Genomic DNA, 14,150 nt, shown 5'->3' with positions numbered 1-14,150 from the left:
ATGCTTTGGCAAATACTTAAGTATCCAGGTTTGGGGTTGCTTCACCTGAGAAATGGGTGAAAAGTCTGCCCAAGAGGGGGAGGTGGGGCTTAATGGGACAGCCTTATGGGGAAACCCCTGAGACAGCCTGGGGACAGAATGGGTATTCAATGAACTGCCTGGTGCCTTCTCCAGCCTGGAGCAGACTGCGTCCTTCTTCCACCTGCCAACAGAACCTCACTGCAAACCGTGATCTCATGCTCCGGTGTGAACACAGGTGCTGTGTCGTCACCTCTCGGAGAGCATCACGTGAGGCACAAGATGAAGGGCCCAGGCTTCTCGGACAGGACCAAGAATCTGGGCTGGCTGGGGGCTCCCTCTTTTTGTGGCTCTTTCGCCCAGCTGGTACTTATGCTAAAACTGCATCGAGGTCTACCCTCTGGATGGACTTGTCTTATGACCCAGATGCTTCCAGGCTGCCCACTCACTCTCCAACCCCTCCACTGACATGGCTTCAAGAATGCAAACAGTCTGTGATAACAACATAGAAACAAAGGCAAATTACTTCCGGGGGGGGTTGTGGGGGGGGGGATACCCTATAGTAAAGCAAATCAAAGCAAACCCCTCCTCTCTCCCCCAAATTTAGTACGGAACCAAAGAGTATAAATTCCAGATTCACATCTGAGATCACCTCTTACTCTCTGTGTGACCACAGGCAAACCAGCCTGTCTGCTCCTCAGTGTTTCCACGTGCAAGCAGCAAGAAGGATCACTCACCTCTGAGCGGATGTGCGCGATTAGAGAAGAAAATGGTGTTACCCAGTCACAGCCCAATGGAACACAATCTGTAAAATGGGCACAAGGGTTCCAACTTCTCAGGACTGTGGCCACCACAGCCCCCCCTCCCCCGCCAAGTGCTTGGTTCTGACCTGCCTGGGCTCCACCCACTGCCGGGGGTTCCTCAATCCCAGCACCCCTGGTAATGGTGGAGCGGACTCTGCTGTGAGAAAAGGGGTCCAGGCGACCTGTTGTCAAGTGAGAATCCCAACAGGGGGTCTGCAACTGACAAACCAGAGCAGCATCAACACGGAACGTCCCAAGGAAGGAGCCCGAGCCCAGGATGCCTGGGTGGCCTGCGTGGCTCCACGCACTCGGCTCGCACATGGCAGGGACAAGACACATTTTTACTCAAGAGGAGCTTATTATATTCAAGAGTAGCTTAAAAGGAAACACTGGGGATTCCTGTGACTTGCGTTACCCCGGGAGGATCGGGGCCAGTGACCAGCCCAAGAAAACTCACGACTCCTACTGGCCCTACCAGCCCCTATCAAAAGGCCCAGCCCAGAAGCCTCTCCAGCTGTTGCCCTGCACTTGAACAGCCCGTGAGCACCTCTCCAGCACCCAGCGTCCTGCTGACTGAGGCGGCGACACAGGGCAGGGACGAGAAGCTTTGAAAAACTATGTGCCAAAAGGCCTCTCGAGCAACGAAAGGTGGAAACAGACTTGAACCAGAGCACTGGGACTCCAGGGATCTTGCTCTGACCCACTGAGCCACCGGGGGTCCTTCGTCACCACACAGGAGCAGCGTTAAACTCATCACACCATACGCCACGATCTGTCGTATTAGTTTCCCTGTTGCTACTGTATCAAATTAGCACCAACATCATGGCTAAAAAGAGCACAAAGTCATTCTCTTACAGTTCTGAAGGGCAGGAGACCAAAATAAGTTATAAGGCGCTAAAACCAAGGTGTCAGGAAAGCTGGTTCCTTCTGGAGGCTCCAAGGGAAAATATGGTCCTCACGTCTTCCACTTCTAGAGGCTGCGGGCATTCCTGGGCTCCTGGCTGCATCACTTCATTCTGTTTCCATGGTCACAGGGTCACATCTCCCTCTCCCTCCTTCTCCTAAGGCCACTTAAGATTACATTAGCTCCTCCTGGATACGCCAGGACAATCTCCACATCCCAAGATCCGTAACTTAACCGCTTCGGCCAAAGTCCCTTCTGCCCCACAAGGTGACAGTCACAGGTTCTGGACATTAGGATGTGGAGATCTTTGGGGGGCTGTGATGGAGCCAACCACATGTGTCACTCCTCCCCGCACCATGTGTCACTCCTCCTCGTATCCCCAGCACATAGCATGGTGCCCACCAGACAGTAAGTGCCCAGGAAATACAGAAGGAGAGAAAGCAAGGAAGAAAAAGGGAGGGCCCAGGGTGGGGATGCAATCCTAAAGTCTTACATCATCCCTGAGCCCCCCACAAGGGCGAGAGGGAGAGAAAGCTTAACTAGCAGGTATGCGTCTCCCGGGAACACTTATAAATTGTAAGGCATGGCACCTTAGTGGCCCGAGGATGGCCTCCCCGGTGCACAGTGTTTGTTTCCTGTCCCCATGTGTTCCCACAGCTACTGCTGCTTGCACGGCAGGCCGGCGGGCAGCACGCAGCTCCTTTCCTGCGGATTTTCTGGGAATCCAGGCAGGGCTGGAGTAGCCAGCTGGCTTACTGCTGTGTCCTGATGAAGGCACTTTCACTGCAAGAGAAAAGACACCACCGGAGACGCCTCCAGGTAACTGTACGTTCCCCACAAAAAGCTTTGCCTGCCAACCCCCAGCACTATTCCCCCCCCCACCACCAAGAAATGGAAGAAATGGTTCCTTCTCAGGGAAAAGACCATCGCAGTGATAGCTACTGCTCACACCTGACCTTTGCAAACAAATCATCTGTATTCTTTTCAGCCAATCGGGCAAAAGAAACGTTTGTTTCTGTGGGGAAACAGAGGCACAAGGCAAAAGTCACCAGCTGGGAAAAGGCAGACTAAGGAATCCTGGGTCTGTTGGATTCTCAGGCTGGGCTCTTTCCGTGTGGGCACAAATCTGTCAAGCGTGAGGGTCAAACCGCGCCCCTGGAGCCACGGGCTTTGTGGGTAGATGGCGAGACAGGAGGGCTCCCCAGCGTCCAACCCAGAGCTGAGGGAGCTGGAGCCCAAGCCCTCTGCTGACCGGAGCGTATCCCACTTGCAGTCACACTTACGTAGCCATTCTGCTCACTAAGGTGACATCCACACGTGCTGGGCATGGGGGTGGGCGCCGGGGACAGGGAGGTGATGGAGTCACTGTCCTCGGAGGACTCGGCGGACACACACACACACACACACGGATAAACCTGACCAGGGCCGGTGGTGCTCTCAGGACCGGGACAGTGCTCGGCTGAGGCCGCACTCCTACACAGAGGTCAGCGGCCCCAGCTGTGGGGGCGACGAGAGTCTCATGGAAAAGCAGGCTCTGCTGCGAGGTCCCGAAGGATGAAGAGGCGTTTCCCCGGATTAAGAGAATACTAGACTTTGTATAGAGGGGAGGGCGCCCCCTTTATAAACCTTGAGCTCATGGGGAAAAATAAACACCTGAGCTGATGTTTGGCACAGACCATGCACAGAGTGGAGAGAAGGCAGGGAAGAAAGAGGAGGAAGAAGAGGGAGAAGGAGGAGGGTCTCTTGTTTCTCTTTCTCCCATTTGAGGCTCTGCACTTGGCCTTTATCAGGCCAAAGGTCAAGGCAAAAAGAGGCACAGATGGCAATGCCTCTTCCTGCCAGGGAGGTGCGCCGGCAAAGTGGGTGGCTGCCCGGCCTTCCAGGCTGGCCCCCCGGCAATCACCCTCGGACACACATCTTGGGCTGGGGAAGCAAGCAAAGTGTGGCGAGGGGTCCAGGGCAGCGGGTGGAGGACAGGGCTCCTCGGGGAAGAGCCTCTGAGACAGAGGTCGAAGGCTGTACTGGCATTTTTACTCCTTGGGGCTGTGCCGTGGTAAAGGGGGACAAAGGAGGAGGAGCCACTGCTCTAATCACGCCTGAGGAATCCCTTCCTTTGAAGCCATTTTCAAAATCAGGGCCCTGACTTGCTTTGGATCCTCAAGGCCGGCGATTTAAGCAGTGAGGCCCCAGCCCGGCACTGTGGCTACTTTACGGCTGAAGGGCCTTGCCGCTCCGTGACACTGACATTTGGGAAGCCCCCTGTCCCAAGACTTGGGGTCTCAAGGGGAATCACCTACTATGTAGTCTCTAGGGTGGCCACCCAGAGGGAAGCTTGTGGGAAACCAGAGGCTCTCCTCAACCCTGGGAAGAAGAGGTCACTGTTTTTCTGTCCTACAGCATCTTTTCCTCCCTGCGTCCAGCCTCCAAGAAGCACTGTGCCTGAGAACAGGCTGCACGTTTGTCCTAAGTTGGACCTGGGCGTGGGCCTGGGCCCTTCCACACACGCACCTGGGAGACGGGCCGAGGACATTCTGCTGGTGACTGAGCCACTTCTTGGCTGGGGTCATGAAGCCTCAGGAATCATAGTAGTTACCCCCCACCCCCTAAGTGAAGTGCCAGCTTTCAGAAGGACATTCCCAGGCTAGTCTGCTGGGCCCAGGAGACACATGGAATAGAGCTGAGACACCCCCAGACACTCCAATAGACCAGACGAACCAACCACAGCCGAGCCCAGACACGGGGGAAGTCCAGCCAAGATCAGCAGAGCCGTTCAGCCAACCCGGCCAGGTGCACAAGCAATAAACGCTTATTACTGGAACCAGTGAGATGCCGTTGCTTGATACGCGGCATTACTGGGGCAATAAATCTTAAATTCAATCTGTAGGATGACAGTAATAATATGGATCTCCCAAGGCCACCGTGGAGACTAAATGAGACAAGTGTTTGCTCTCGGTCAATGGGAACTGTGATCCCACCACCTTCACGAGAGGGTCTGCAATCACCACTGGACCGACCGCAGAGCCTCAGTCTCCCATCCTGAGGGAGCTGGCCAATATCCAAAGAGGCGGCATGGGTGCGGGTGACCTCTCCACCCTCCCCGTGCTCTAGAACCCACATCTCCCTCCCTGCCAGGCCCTGGCACGGTGAAGCAGAGTCCCGCGGCCCTGTGCCCACCCCGGAAGTCAGGGTCGGGAGCCACGGGTCTGCCCCCACCTGCTCCTCCCCAGCTCCAGGCCTTGAAGAGGCCCCCACGTGGCTGTGTGCATCTCGGCCACCGCGTAAGGCTCAGTTTCCTCAGATCTCAAAATTACCCCTCTTCCCGGACTTGCTCTGAGGGCGGGATATGCAAATGGGTTTGAAATTCCAGCAAGAAGCAGGTCCCTACACAAAGTGAGGCCGCCTCCTCTACCATCGTCACTGTCCCCTCCACCGCCACCACAACCCCCAGCATCCTGACGGCTGTCATGACCATCATCATCCACAGGGAAGCATCGTACTCAGGGGAAGAAGGAAAAAAGAGGTGGCTATAGGCATGTGCTCTACAGCCAGAGGGCCTGGTTTGAATTTCAGATTGGCTTCTTGGTAGCTGTGTGACCTTGGGGAAGTTACTCAACATCTCTGAGCTTCAGTTTTCTCATCTATAAAACAAGAATCATAGTACTGCCTACCTCACAGGGTCATTATGAAGATGGCATGAGTTAAGACACACAAAGCAATGAAAACGGTGTTTGGCACACAGTGGATGCTCGGGACGGTTAGCTGCCACGCTCGGGGCTGCCGCGGTCACTATGGTTAGGCCACCACATAGCAGGCCCATTAAGTGCCTTCAACTCCTTGAATCCTCACGAGGGCACGGAGAAACATAGGGGGACTTGCCTCGCTCTGAAGGCAGTGCCGTGCCCACTAGCCCAGGGACCCAGGCGATGGGCAGGCCACAGCAAGGCCCCAGAACGCGCCCCCAGCCTTCCCACACCCACACTGACAACCAGGAAACAGGCTGATAAGCTCCCTGCCAGTTCCCGGGTCGTTTTCATTTCACTTGAACTGCTTCTGCACCTTTCGTTGTCTCCGATGCACTCAGCTGGGCAGGCGCCCCGTGGCATCAAAGGCTCTGCTGGCGGCAGATACAGGGAGCCGCGGTGCCAAGGTCCCTCCCCCACCAGCCCTCAGTGCCCCCGCCAAGCAGCCCGGGAGATTCGCAAAGAGGAGGTGCCTGGCCTTGTAACCACTGTGGGTGTTACTTAACCCTCAACTGCGAGGTCTGTTCGGAACAGCCCAGGTGTGCCAGGCAGGGGCTGATGGCCAACTTGCTCCTTGGACCAATGGCGGCAGGCAGATTGCTGGCAATGGATGGGGCCAGGGAACTTGACCTCTGCACGTGATGGAAGGGTTCAGGAAAGCTTTGTGGCAAGGGCACTGCCTGGAATCCAGCGTGGAGAGATCCCTGCATCCACAATTCAATATTCAAGTACCGAGCACCTGCTCCAGGCCGCTTCAGCTGAGGGACTCAAAGCTAATCTGACCCGGGGCGCCTGGGTGGCTCAGCCGGTGAAGCATCTGCCTTCCACTCAGGTCATGATCTCAGGGTCCTGGGATCGAGCCCCACATCGGGCTCCCTGCTCAGCGGGGAGTCTGCTTCTCCCTCTCCCTCTGTCTCTCAAATAAATAAAAAAAATCTTAAAAAAAATTTTCAAAAAAAGCTAATCTGACCTGGTCCTGGCCTCAGAAGCACAGAAGCTAGTGCGGGGGCCATGTGGGGAGACACGCTGAATGCTAGGATGAGTTGTGAGCAAGAAGGATGGGGTCAAAAGAGAAACGGACTTAACTTGGTTCATTCACTCAATGACTATTAACAGGGCACCCACATGACAGGTATTGGGGACACAACAGTGAGGCAGGCAGACACGGTCCCTGTTTTCGTGGAATGCGCCTTCTTGCTAAGTCGGCCTCTGGGAACCACAAAGACCTCCACGGACAAGTGTCTGGGTGTCAACTGTGCCCCAGGCACCTGGGTAAACTTGGCAGGTGCCCGACAGTGCAGGGAACTGGCTAGGCCTCTGGAGGCCAAGCTGGGCTCGGATACTGCTTCCCGCCCTGCCTGCTGCTCAAAGGCTCAGGAACCTCAGTGAACATCAGCAGTAATGATAACGCGTTCCAGCAACTGCTCGTCAAACGCTTCGTGTGCCAACACACAGAACTTCGTTCCTCCTCACCCGACATCCGTGAACCAGGTGTTCTATTCTCCCTGCTTATAAAAGAGAAACTAAGGCACGAAGCGGGTAAGTCCCACGGCTAGCCTTGGCAGAGTGAGGTGCTCAGCACACGTCTGTAGTCAAGGCCTTTGCTTCTACTCCCCTCCCCCCACCCCGCCCCCGTGTCCTGCCTCTGTCCTTACAGAGCTGAGAACCCAGCCAGGCTGTTCACGCTGAACGCCTCCTCTGTGGGGACCAGAGCTGGGTTTTACGACAGGACAGGCCTGGGAAAAGACTCTGGGCTGTGGGAACAGTCCAGCCAGGAGTCCTGGATGAATGTCCATGCCAGTGGAGGCAAACATCCGGGCACTGCTGTCCCTGCATGCAGGGGCCCCGGAACAGCCAGGCCCATGGAGCCAGCAAGGTGGGCCGGAGCTGCCAGGGCCCTGGCACCAGCCCCGGCCCCGGCCCCGGCCCCTGTGTGCTCAGGCCAGCTCCACTGGCTGGCTGTCAAGGCTTCAAAGCGGTGTGCCAAGCAAGCTGGGGGACCGGGCTGGGCTGGCTCGCCTGAAACGGAGATGGAGGAACAAAAGGAGGCCATGTGGGCCAGTCTGGCAGGAGCCTGTGGCGGGACGGAGGGCGGGAAAGGGGAGGCGGCGGAGGGAGGGCTGCAGTGATCCATGATGCAAGGTGAAGTTAGCGCCGCATGGCCAGCAGGAGGTCCCAGGGTGGCACCTGTACAAAGACGAACCGAGCATGGGGGAAGCGGGCTTCGGCAGGTGGTCGGCGGCTGGGACAACCCCGGTGCCTGTTAGGGGTCCACAGGACTCAGGGAGGCGTCCATGCACTTCAGAGAACTCATTCACTCATTTCTCCACTTACCCCACGTGGACTAACACCCACTACGAGCCAGACCCTCAGGAGTGCAGAGGACCAGCCATGAGCCAGAGCGACAGGCGCCCTGTCTCAGTGAGCCTGCTAGGTGGCAGCTCCCCCAGGCCTGGCTGGGTGGGACCCCGGGGTCCCTCCGGGATGAGGACAGGGCGGAGCCTCGTCGCATGGCAGAGCACTTAGGGGCCCATGTGGAACCCACAGACACAATGTCTGGGCTCCCTTCCTGACTCCATCACCAACTGTGACCTCAGGCATGTGATTCACCCCGAGCCTCAGCACCTGGCACACAGCGTGTGTTCGGTAAGCGTCCCTGGCAGCCAAGCCCATCAGCACATTGGCAGGTGGGGGTAAGCCCATGACGTAGCACAGGACTCCTGTCCCTGGGGAAAGGCTCTTCCAACTGCATCCCGCCAGCCCCTGGGGAATCACTGCCATGTGGAGGGAGAGAGGCTGGCACATTCTAAGCGCCCGGACACCTGGATCCATTGTAACTGTTGCAAGAGAACACGGGGTGGGGGGTGGGGGGGAGAGGAAGTGGTCGCTTAACTGGGGAGACAGTGTGTAGCTTGCCCTCGGCCACACAGGCAGGGAACTGGGATCCCACCATGTCAGAGCCCCAACTTCCAGCCCATTGCAAAGACACAGTCACGCCTGGTCCCTGCTGGAGAGGTCCTCACGTTCTCCCTGGAGATGACAGCCACACGTAAATGGAACAGCTTGTGATCAAGGGTCACAATAGGTGGCCCACAGGAGAGCTCAGGGTGATCAGGGACCAGGCGTGGCCAGACAGGACCAGAGCGTCAGAGCACAGGCTGAGGAGGCAGGGGCCTGTCACAGCCCCCTTCGCTTGGTAAGTGCGGGTACTGGAGCAGAGGAAACACGGAGGTCTGTCCTTCCATACCACAGACCCCTGGTTCGGGGGGGTGTGGGGGTGTGGCGGAGAGCCAGGAAGGAGAAGGTCCTTTCGAGGGAGAAGGACCTGCAGAGCACACACAGCTCTGGGTGCTGCTCAGCCCCCTCAGGGGGCGTGGCAGCTTCCTCCCCACCCCACCCCATCAGCCCTGGCACCCCTGCTCTCCGCAGGAGGCAACACTGCACGCTGAGAGGAAGGGTGCTGAGAGGAAGGGTGAGTCTCTGAAGCAGGGAGGGCTGCCTCCACCTGCTGCCTCTACTTACTGTGGAACTTGGGGGAAAAGCCTTTCACCTCTGGATGCCCCGGCCGTCTTGGGTGTCCTATGGGGGTGACTAAAACCTGCCTCAGCAGAGGGAGACAGCACACAGCAAAGCCTAGACAAGCAGCAGCTCAGGGAAATATCAGTTCCTTTCTTTCTACTCTGACCTTATTTTGAGCGCAAACTCCCTGGAGAGAAAACCCATGGCTTTTTGGATGTACCCAAATGCCAAAGAGTGACTCAGAAAGTCTGGACCTTGGGGGGAAGACCTGGCTTCCAGCCTTATTCTACCTGTATGGACTGAGAAGGGTACAAGGTCTCCTGGCCTCAGACACCTCACCTATAAGATGGGTCTGGCAATGCTCCGTCCCCGGGGCGTGGGCGACTGGGACACATGTGCTGATACAGCCAAGTCTCTGCAGATCAGAAAGCTCTCCACGTGCTGGTCACGGCAATGCCGTGTCCGAAGCAGCCTCAGAACCCGTTTCTCTCATGGTTCTGACAGGAAGGGAGGTGTCCTGAAACTCCGGGTGAATTTAAATCATTGCTAATGTCTCATCAAAGGCAGCCAGTGTGTCACCGGAGGTCCTCTCCTGGCCAGAACTCCAGCAAATACTTCTTGACGTGGCAAGAGGGCCGGGATGGCATGAGGCCGGACATTTGGAGGTGCTGGGATGCTGCCAACGGGGGCCTGGCTCCCTCCGGGGGCTGAAGGGGCCCGACACCGAGCTCCCGGGCCCCTTGCCAGTGTTCCGTGCGCGCCAGCGGAGCCTCCTGCCTGCTCCCGGGGTCACGTTAGGTGGTGGTGGGATTACTACCTGCCTGTCAGGTAGCTGAGAGAGGGGGGTACAGAGAGGCCGAGAGACAGGTCCTTGGAGAAGCTGCCAGCCCCAGCAGCTGGCCCCCGAGGCCCGGAACGCCCAGGGCCCAACGGAAAGCATCCTGCTTCCTCTCCCGACTCGCTGAGCAAACACAGGAGGATAGCAGGTGCCCGGGGCGGCTGGCCAAGCAGTGCTTCTGCCCGCCGCTCCCTCCCCCTCCAGCCCAGCCAGCGCCCTGGCCCTGGTCCCGCTCTCAGTCCCTGGGCACCCGGGCCAGGGGCTTCCGTCCGCAGCCATTCGGTGGCGTGGAAACAGCCCACACCCAGTGGCTCTGGCAATCTGTATGTCTTACTGCATACTGCCAGGAGCTGAGGTGCACACCTGGAAACTGCTGATGCCTTTGCTGGAAACCTGTATTTCACTGACGCCACTGACCCATGAGATCTCATCCAGACACACCGCAGGCCCCAGAGGGGCTGTCAGATAACCTGCTCACCGTGTGCGGCCGGGGCAAGCCAGGCCTCTGCTCTTGGGGGGGCGGACTTCCTCATGGACGCAATGACGGGCTCAGGCCGGGAGCCTGCGAAGATCCCCGCAGAGCGTGATGGGGTCGAAAAGAGGCTGTCTTTGCTGTCAGGCGGCCCTGGACATCGAGGTTTGTGCTGCTACCTTCTTCGCTGTGTGGCCCTGGGAATTCATTTGATGTCTCTGAGCTGTTTCTTCATCTTCCAAGGCGGGGAGGGCAATTCCTCCCGGCAGAGTCTTGCAGGAAGGATCAAATGAGAATGGCCAAAAAGGGGCCACGTGTGGAGCAAGTGCCCAAAATAGGGGGGGCCACTAGGCCCTCCTCACCCATGGTAAGTTCTTAAATGGGTATCTGTAGTCAATCGTTTTCCTTCTGAGAAATAGAACAGGCTCGCTTTGGGGTTTGGGACCCCTAATACTCGCTGGATCAACAGAGGCTTACTAATTCCTCATCCTCTTACATAAAACTAGGACCTGAGCTACTCCACTCCCAACACACACACGCACACATTCATACTCCCCCCCTCTCTCTCTCTGATTCACTGCCTCACTCCCTCTATGCATATGCAGCAAATGGCACTTCTGCTCCTAGCGGAATTCAAACGAATGGGGGAATGGTACTGATCGCAGCTGATCAGAGACCTGAGTAGACAGGGAGCCAGCAGCAAGCTGGAGGTTCACAGAGGGCTTTCCTAATGGTTTCTCCCTATCAGATTGTTCAAATACTCAACTAGGATCAGATGGAGCGCGGAATGCAGGCAATGCTATGGCAACCCCTGCCCGAGGCAGGTTTCAAGTCACCTAATAGTTACTATTGATATTCCCATTGTATCTACCACTAAAAAATCCACTGTGTCACAACAAAAACTACGTGGCATAGACACTAAGTGTCTGTGTGTCTGGGTGGCCAGGCAGGGGGCTCTCATGATCTCCGTGGGGCTCACTCAGGGGTCTGGGAGTTGGATGGTCTCAACGAGGATTGATTAGAGCCCCTTCGCTGTGTTCTGTGTGTCTCTCCTCCTCCGCCTGGAACACGAAGGCTAGCCCCAGGGATGTTCTTCTCTTGGTGGGGACGGAGGCGCAACAGCGTAACTGGAAACCCTCTCTTTGTGGTATATCTGAACCTGCTTGTGTTGGCCAGCATCAGAGATACAGGGCATGGGGCAAGAGCTGGGGCCGTTTGTGCCATCCGTTCGCCACCGCGTTAAAGGGAGGAGACATATAATTATGTCACTTACACAGTTACTGAGCTAACTGTCCTAGTCAGGATTTGAACTCCGGTTACTCGGGGCTGTGCTAAGCCCTGCATCACTGCCACTGGAGCACAGGCTCAGAAGAGACGCACGGACAGTTTGCAAAGCCAGGAGAGCCAACCCGATGCTGCAGTTGGGCCGTGCCAGGGGAGACGTCCGTGCATCTCAGGTACGCACGGCCCTGCTGAGGTCACAGAATACTGGCTTCGTCCAAGAACGGACTTGCAGACTGAGAATGAACACAGGTTTGGTGACCAAACTCTCTTCTTCTTCTTCCTTTTTTTTTTTTTTTTAAGATTTTATTTATTTATTTGAGAGAGAGCACAAGCGGGGCCAGGGGCGGGGGGGGGGGGTGCAGGGAGAGGGAGAAACAGGCTCTCTGCTGAGCAGGGAGGCTGATGCGGGACTTGATCTCAGGACCCCAGGACCATGACCTAAGCAGAAGGCAGACGCTTAGCCGATGGAGTTACCCAGGCGCCTCCCCAAACTCTCTTCTTTACCCAATACAGAATGAGGGCAAACAGCAAGGAGTTAGTTAGAACAGCTGGAATCAACTGGCAGCCCTATTTGGGGCAAAGAGTGTGTGAATTACGCAGTCCCACAGAAAGGAACGCAATCTTCCAAGCTTCATAAACCCAGGATAAAGGTCAAGCAAAGGCTCCATGTTAGCGGTCCTCCCCCACTCCCCACCCCACAATGTTCTCCTTTTACTGGGGATAAGGAGAACACGCAACGAGCCGCGTCTGCACCGGGTCCGCAGCCCTGCTGTCTCTGCTTGAGACCAGAGAGAAAAGGCCAAACAGGGATGGGAGCTGATACCCAACGTCAGATTCAGTGGTTCTGGGCTGGGGCTCAGGAGCTGATAGTTTTCATAAACGCCCCCAGGAGACTCTGATACAGTTACTCCTCCCATCACACTTTGAACCCCTTCTTCCCAAGAGGGATGAAGGCATGTGGCTGTCAAATCACCCCATGCCCTACAGAGACCGCCTGCACCCAAGGCCCCGGGGCACTCCTGTTCTAGCGGAGTAACACAGGAGTACCTCCAACAAGCACGCACGCGCACACACACGCCGCACAAACTCATCACGGACAAGCGATGCCGAGCGCGGGGCGGGTCTGTCACTGGAGCAGGTGGCGGTGTTCACGCCTCGCACGGACAGCACTGTGTCCGCGCTCCGTGCGCACAGCGCCGCCTCGCCGCCTCTCCATAACGGGAGGCAGGGGATATTTTTATCACTTATCTCTTTCAGGTGAAAACAAGGCACAGAGAACTTCAGGGAAGTGGAAGTGTCCGAAGTCCCAGCGCTAGTAAGCTGCGGGGTCCAGATGCGGCAGCAGACACTCGGACCCCCGCGTCCATGTTCCCACCACGGGCCGCGGACACGCAGGAGCATTAATCCCGCTGGGGGTGCTGCCTGCCGCACTGCGCTCCCGTCTACCCCGTGAGTGCCGTTATAAAGCTGGGAGTCAAGTTCCTGAACGTGCCTTGTGGCCTGAGTACCTTAGAGCAAAACTGTTCCGATCCTAAGTCCTTTTTCTGACGCCTTTGAGAGGGGAAATGGCTTACTCCCACTACCTCTCATGTTTCCTTGCCCACCTCCTCATGCTGGCCTCCACTACCCTTCCTGCCAAGCCGCCCATCCAAAAGGGGGTGCCTTGAGGAAGGCAGCTACCCCGGGACCTACTGTGTGCTCCCAGGCAAGGGACATGCCTTTCTTGGGCCTCCCCAGCCCTGCCAGGGCTACGCATCTTCGCCACCCCCCAACCCACTTTTGCAGACAAGGAACTGAAGGAGCCTCAGAGAGGTTAAGCAACTTGCCCATGGCCACACAGCCAGTCCAAGGGCCAGCCCTGTACTTGAACTTCAGTCTGTCTAGTCTAGATAGAGCTTGATCTCTCACCTTCTCTAAAGTGTGATTCATGCGCCTGTGTCAAGGCCCTTGGGGACTGAACAAAACGTCAACATCCAGTCTGAAAAACGTGATGACCATCTTTCCTGGAGGGAAAGGAACTTCCTGTGTACTTATTAAAAGTAATGGCAAGGCGGGGGGCGGGGGGGGGGTTCGAACTGGGAATAGGAAATATGCTGCTTCCCAGCAAAGGAGCGTTCTGGAGCCAGGGAGAGGCTGTTTTTGAAGGCACATTCCAAGGAGGGGTCGGCTGCCTGCAGTCAATGCCCGGGGCTGCTCGGGAGGCCCCCGGGCTGCGTGCTGGCTCTGGCTCTCCAGAACGTTCTCTGCAGACGTGGCTTTTGAGGATGGGGACGGGCGTCCAGCCAGCAGCTGAAAGGACGCACTCTTTGGCAAGCTTCCCTTGGATGGGATAAGGAAAAGTTTTGTTTCTTGTTTTTTGTTTTTTTTTTCCCCCTTCCTACTCCATGTTTCCCCAGCTTGGGGAAGAAGAGAAGAAAGAAAGAAATGAGCTTCCCTATCCTGACAAAGGAGAAGAACTCACAAATGGAAAATCTAACAGACCGAAAACGAAATTCTAAAGAAAATACCATCATTTCTAATTCGGGCCTGCTCAAGGACCTCAAGGGGCCTAGGATGACTGTCCATCTGGTGT

At 56.6% G+C, this 14,150-nt stretch overlaps 1 protein-coding gene across 19 annotated transcripts in view; it reads right to left on the bottom strand.

Annotated features, from left to right (window-relative positions):
* The window catches only part of LOC121101714, a 230,094-nt gene that overhangs the window by 44,161 nt on the left and 171,783 nt on the right, over positions 1-14,150 (bottom strand). The window contains exon 1 of one of the 19 annotated variants that reach the window (XR_005833730.1): positions 8,988-9,093. The exons of the other annotated variants lie outside the window; for them this stretch is intronic. The gene's annotated coding sequence lies outside the window, so the exon portion shown is untranslated. Of the gene's footprint in view, positions 1-8,987; positions 9,094-14,150 lie in introns of those variants that run through there. 19 annotated transcript variants of the gene reach the window in all.

Source organism: Ursus maritimus, unplaced genomic scaffold (genome assembly GCF_017311325.1).
Source record: "Ursus maritimus isolate PB19 unplaced genomic scaffold, ASM1731132v1 scaffold_9, whole genome shotgun sequence".
In the NCBI taxonomy this organism is placed as follows: domain Eukaryota; kingdom Metazoa; phylum Chordata; class Mammalia; order Carnivora; family Ursidae; genus Ursus; species Ursus maritimus.
The sequence above is the reverse complement of the archived record's forward strand: the minus strand, read 5'-3'. Positions and strand labels throughout refer to the sequence as shown.